The following is a 7,000-nucleotide window of genomic DNA, read 5'->3' as shown; positions in this document are numbered from 1 at the left end:
TTTCCTCTTTCCATTTTCCTTTCGAGTGGTCATGGAAGTGAGACTCATCTTCTTCTTTATCTTATTTAGAATCTGAGGAGTCTTCAGTCTTATGCTTTCTAAAGTCCCTATACATTTCTTCTACCATAGACTTTATAGCTAGGAAGCTTTCTATGAATTGAGGGTCTGGCCCCACAGAACCTTCCTCTGACATTGTCCTCCGAGGATAGGCTCTCCCAATTTCAGGATTAGTTTCCACCAACTCTCCTTCTCCTAATTTGAGCTTTGATCTAGTGAGCATTCAACATCTAACCAACACAAGCTTGTGTAACCTTATAGCCTCTTGCTCTAATACCACTTGATCTGGTAATCACCCTATGAGTGACCTCAGTTAAAGATTTATTGAATAAAGGTATTATAGACTCATGTGTTGGTGTGTGTTCTGTGTTATTTAAGCAACGGATCGATCAAATTGCCAATACATAGACATTTAAATGGAAAGACAGCAGAGAAATATAGTAAGCAGACACAAAACACAAGAAGTTAATAAGGAGTTCACCCTATTCTCCAGGGCTACATCTCTGGTCCAGCTCTCAGTGGTGGCCTTATTTTATTGTGTCTTAAGCAAAGAATTACAATGCAGGGACTCAATGTGAGTCTCCTGAAACAGGTTTTCTTGGCAGGGTGGTTCTTGGATTTCCCAAGCCACTGGACTACACAGACTCTTCTGCCTACCAGCTCTGTGACCTTCTGGTCTACAACGGTGAGAGCCCAATGTGGTGCTTAGTCTGGACAGATCCTCTCTGGGATGGCTTGAGTCTCTCAAGCTCTCTGGTGCTCGACGCTACCTTTGGTCAGCTTGGCCCTCTGTCTTCTTCTGTTTTTGCTTCACTGTCTTCTTCTCTGTGTTCCGTCCTCCACTCGGGATTCTGGTCTCTCTGTCTCTCATCCTCTCGAGATTCTCTCTGACTGACTGACTGTGTATTCTGTCTCTGTTCATGGCTTTGAAGCTATTCGTTTCCATTTCTGTTCAGTTCCTCTTCCACCTCCGTCGAATCACCTTCTACAGTTGCACTTGGAGTTCCTTGTTCGGCGTCATCATCAACTCTCAGGGCGTGGCCACATGTCCTCCTGTAACTCACGCCAGCCTACTTCGTCGGTTGAATTATTCAATTATGTCATGGATGAAGTCTTCCTCCACCGTGGCGGTCAAAACGGACTTCAGATCCTTCTAAATCGCGGCTCATTCCTTCATCGATTCTGCTTCCCCCAGTGGGCGCGATCTCAGCCGTCCGATCTGGATTCCCCAGATCCAACGCCATATGCACATTTCGCGCAGTTGACTTGCTCGACCTTTAGCGCGCGGTCAACAACGGTTTTCTCTCTTCTCCACTTGCCACGCATCGATCGTTGAGTGGGATCACTCCAATTTCTCCAAAAATGCTTACCGTTTGAGGGTGCCCCGATCAATACCACCGGTTTCCAGAGCGCGAGTCCCGCCTTTGTCCTTTAGTGCTTTTTGCCTTTCACCCACGGTTCTCCGGCTCCCCACGCATCCGAGTGCTTGGGGCTTCTCCATTTCGACCTTTTTTGCCCAGCAATGCGTGATTAGTCCTAATCGCGCATCAAAAATCACCTCCATTTCCCGATCCTGGCCTCCTAAGGGCTACTTTGACCTCCCGCGCAGTCTCCATGGGCCTCGGTCAGCGCGCTTTGACCGAGGTCCTCGTCGTTCCACGCTGGCTACCATTTCCACTGGTTCAGGGTGTTTTTTATTGTTGTTTTGAATTCTTAGAAGTTTGTCCCGACCTGATACAGTCATGGTTCTTTTTTACTGTTCTTTATGGATCCAATTCGGATCAATTTATTAGATAAACAACAATATCTACATCATTTGCCCAAAATTGTAAGGGAAATCAATTCAATCTCATGCATCTTGCACACTCCATGATTGTCTTGTTCATCTTTTCTGACACACCATTTTCCTATGGTGTTACTGGAACTGTCTTCTCTCTGTGAATTCCATGCTATAATAATAGTTATCAAACTTTTTGTTGCAATATTCACCTCCAATGTATGATATGCGATACTACAATTCCTTTCCTCTCTCATTCTCAACCAAAGCTTTCCATTTCTTGAAAGTATCAAATACATCATATTTATTTAGAATACTATAAATCCAGGTTTTCCAAGTTTCTTCATTAATAAAACTAACGTAATGGCGAGAGCCACCGAGAGATGATACCTGAGCAGGTTCCCATACATATGCATGCACAAGCTCTAATTTTTTGCTCTTCTTTTCCTTCCCAACTCTGAGAAATCTAACTCTCTTTTGTTTTCTATAAACATAATTTTCATAGAAATCCAAATGAACACGCTTCAAACCTGGAAACAAATTTCTCGAGTGAAGAATTTGCATCCCCTTCTCACTCATGTGCCCGATCCTATAATGCCACAATGCCATATCTGATCCTATGGAGGTTAAAGCATTAAAAAAATTAGAAATACCATTGCATAAATACAATGTACCGACCTTTCCTCCTTTTGTTATTACCAGGGCTCCTTTAATGACCTTCCAAGTTTTGTCTGTGAATGTAGTTACACAACCTTCATCACCTAACTACCTTATTGAAATTAGATTTTTCTTCAGATCTGGAACATTCCTTACCTCCTTCAATAGCTATTGGTTTCCATTTTGTTGCTTTATAAAAACCTTACCCATTCCAATGATTTTACAGGGTTTATCATCACCCAAACAAACTTGTTCAAAATCTCCTTGAACATAGGCATGAAAGTGTTTCCTATCAGGTGTGGCATGGAATGAAGCCCCTGAATCTACAACCCAGACATCAATAATATTCTCTAATGAAATAATCAAAGCATCTTGCAACACATCACCTGCGACATTTGCTTCATGATTGTTCTCTTGTTGTCCATCTCTTTCTTTTCCCTTCCAAGATTTGCAGTCTTTCTTCAGGTGCCCTTTCTTCCCACATTTCCAGCACACTATCCCTGATCTGGATTTGGATCTGCCTTTTCTTGACTTACTGTGATTTCTTGGGCTCCTTCCTCTTTCCATTTTTCTTCCTCTAGTCTCTATAATCAAAGCATTACTTGATGTCTCACCATAGATTTTTTGTCACATTTCCTTACTAAGGATGGCATCAACAAGATCATCAAACTTTAAAGTACTAGATCAAGAAACAGAGTTACTAATGGACATAACTAAACCATTCCAACTTTTTGGCAATGATCACAGAAATAATAGAGCCCTGACTTCATCATCAAAGTTTACCCTTACAGAACTTAACTAGTTGGCAAGTGTGTTAAATTCATTTAAATGATTAGCAACAGATTCACCTTTTGAAACCTTCATATTAAATAGACGCTTCATGAGAAATACCTTATTTGAGGCTGATGGTTTTACATATAGTTTGGCCAATGCAGTCATTAAACCTTCTATTGTCGTTTCCTTTGAAATGTTGAATGCCACGGACATTGCTAGACATAACTGTATTGTTCCTAGTGCCTTTTTGTTGAGAAAATCTCATTCTTCGTCTGTCATACTCGTCAACTTCTTTGATTTTCCGCTCAATGGTAGGTACAAATATTTTTAATACATATAATATTCCATATGCATCTTCCATAGTTGATAATTTTTGCCATTAAATTTCTCGACCCTAAACCTACCATCTTCCGCCATTACTCCCACTTGAACCAGGAACCCTTCTCTCATGTGAGTTTATTAGCCAAATAGACCTTCAGCTCTAATCCTAGTTGTTAGAAAAGTAAATAGCATAGCAATGGAACACATAAAATATTATGGAAACAAAATAGAGAAACGTACAAAACAAGAGCGGCACAGATATACATGGTTCAACAAATTTGGGCTACATCTATGAAGAAACAACTAGTTCTTCCTTTAATATTATCCAACAAAATGAAGAGATACAACCTACAACAAATCCGTTGTAATTTCCTCTTCACTCTCACACAATCTCATCTCTCTTTCTCGCTTAGAATAATAATACATCGCTGCTATATGATTCCCTAATATAAATCGAGGGTTGCCTTCTAGGGAAAAAACCCCTAAATTAACATAACTTTTATCGTCAGATCATTTGCCTAATGAACGACCCAGATTAACTATGAAGTTACAATATTTTATAAGACAATTTTTCATCTATTGACCCCCACGTGGTGGGGGGATGGGTTGTGGGAGACCCCCCCCCCCCCCCGGCCGCATGGAGGAGGTGTACAGTATTTCTGGGGTATACACCCAGTTGAAACAAGACCTCTCAATCAGGAAAATAATCAGGCTCCACACCCAAAAAAATGCTTCAACTCTTAATTAATTTGCAAAATTTATTAAAGTTTTGGTAAAACTAAATATTAAATTTATTTTTTTAGAGATTGAAAATTAGTTTTTGAATTTCTAATCTTTGATTGGTAGATGACTAATTTTATGTGGTTTAAAATCAAATTGTCAGAATTAAAAATTGTTAAATCGACCAAAAAAAAAAACCTATAATCGCCAAGTGTCATAAATGAATTATATATATATATATAGATATAGATATATATATATATATATATATATATATATATATATATATACATATTTCCATAACTAATATTTTCATTTTTAATAATAAATATTTATTAACCTATAATTATTCCTTGCTTGTTTTCTATTAATTGTTGTATTCTTTCTAATAACAATTTTTTTTCACCTTTTTCCATTAATACATTTTATTAATCAAAATATTTTTTGATAGTTTGATTATTTAATTATTGCCAACCTTTTTTATATAAAACTATGTTATCATGTACCAATAGATTATTAGCAATTTGATTCCCCCTCCACAAAGGTTGTGGTGCTTAAACAATGCACTTAATATAATTAAGTTATATGATTACATTCACCCCATAAGGGTTCTCTACTTTTTGCGTAAAAGGCAGATACTAAGGAGCAACGCTGCATATTACACTTGTTTTGTATTTGTTTTTATATGGTGTAGATGGCTAACAATGAGCGAGGTGAGGTTTTAATGGCAAATGTTTATTAAATTTAGTACTTACTCTATTTCTCATGTTAATGTGGAGTCCATTACGAAGTGCATTTTAGTTGTTTATGTTTGCTAAAAATTTTGAGCTATTTGAATATATTGTTCTCATATTATACATGCACATTTAATTCTACTTATGATTTAAATGTATTATTATTTGGCACTTAGCTCATCTATAATATTTAAATAACTTATATATATATATATATATATATATATATATATATATATATATATATATATATAGATAGATATAGAGAGAGAGAGAGAGAGAGAGAGATTTGTAATTTTATTCAACTTGAAGCAACAAGAAAAATTACATTGTGTAGATGTTGTAAGCATTTCGTAGGATAAGCTTCTCAATTTATGAGCCAGAAGAAGAAAAAAAACTAAAAAAAATTACATAAGAAACTTTCGAATGATAATATCACATAGTTTCTCTCTTTTTTTTTCATTGTCTTTTTTTCCTGGACCTTCTGCCATCCCCCTGCATTGGGACTAGCTAGAACCATTACCAAATTATTTCTTGTTGTCTTCAATGGGAGTTATTTATTTGAGTCTAAGCTCTGAGAAACATGAGCTCTCTTTGTACTCCCCAACCGTTTTCATTGTGTGCCTCCTTTTTCCATTTTTGTAGCGCTTGGATATCTTGTGATTTGATGCCCTGCTGCATATGTGTTTCATTGCCATTATGTGTCATGGCACTCCCTTTTTCTTGGTCTGTAGGGTTCTTCGTGGATTCTTATTCTTCCTCTTCTTAGAGGTAGAGATCAAGAGGTTGTCATCCTTTTGTTTTCTGGGAATGCCCCTTTTTCTTTTTTGGGGATATTTTTTCCTACGGGCATGTGTTATGCAAGTGTCATGTTTTGTAACATAGAAACTTAAAACCAGAGTGTATGCCTTGAAATTTGTCCAATTTTTAGTGGTGAGCTTTAGGGTTTGAACGCTCTCTGTGGCCTCCTCTCGCGCTTTTGGTTTAGGCCTTCGGTTCCTTGACCGCCATGGTGGATCCACAATAAAATCTCGACGCCCGCTCCTTCAAGGATATGGTCTTTGGTCAGCCGCCAGACCAAGCTTCCTTCTTCACCAAATTTGCCTCCAGCTCCACCTTCTACACGCCTGGTGGGCTCCAGTATTGTAGCAATAATGCTACAACTCCTGGAACTCCCTTCTTTAATTTTATCAACCCGGTAGTTCGTAACAAACTTGGAAGCGACGGTGCTGTATGCACAAGTACTAGCTCTTGCCGCAGTTGTCACTTGGTCAGCTGGCACAAGTCCACTAGGAGCTTAAGCCAACTTCTATGAGCTCTTAGAAGAAGCTTTTTAATTGATGGATGAAAGCTAACTCGAAGGAAGATAATCTAATTGCAAAAAGAAACTGAAAGCCAAAAAGAAACGCAAACCCTAGCAAACCCTAATTCTACCAGCTAGTCCTACTGACGCAAAGGAGAGCATGCAAACTACTGAAAGAGATGCCATTACTTCTATGAAGGTAAAATACATGTGTCTAGACTACCTCTATCTGAAGAAAACATCTTTTTGTATTTTTGATTAAGTTGTTGGAATTATCATGCATGTGCTTTTAACTATTTTTGACTGTGCAGAGGTGGATCAAGGAGGAGAAATGCTTGGAAGAGGTCGGGAAGGTTCAGAGAGGGTCTAAGGAGTCCCCAACACCCTTCCAGAGAGTTTCACAGAGTTTGGCTATCAAGAAACCTCATTCGTGAGCTTCTACAGGAAGTCTGCAGGGGTTCTACAAGATGTTTAGGATTTCTACAAGATGTTCTGTAATTTTTCTACAGGATGTTTAAAAATTGGATTTTGGAGGATGGGTGAGTGAGGTAAGGTGCATGAATGGATAGGGAGGCAGAGTAGGGGCCTGAAATGACCCAAGGACTGATGGTTGGAGTGGTGAGAGGGTGTGGAAAGCTGGCTTGACTTAAAGAAGGC

Source organism: Pinus tabuliformis, chromosome J (assembly GCF_031772625.1).
Source record: "Pinus tabuliformis cultivar Carrire ecotype Pingquan chromosome J, CPIR1, whole genome shotgun sequence".
Lineage (NCBI taxonomy): Eukaryota > Viridiplantae > Streptophyta > Pinopsida > Pinales > Pinaceae > Pinus > Pinus tabuliformis.
The sequence above is the reverse complement of the archived record's forward strand: the minus strand, read 5'-3'. Positions refer to the sequence as shown.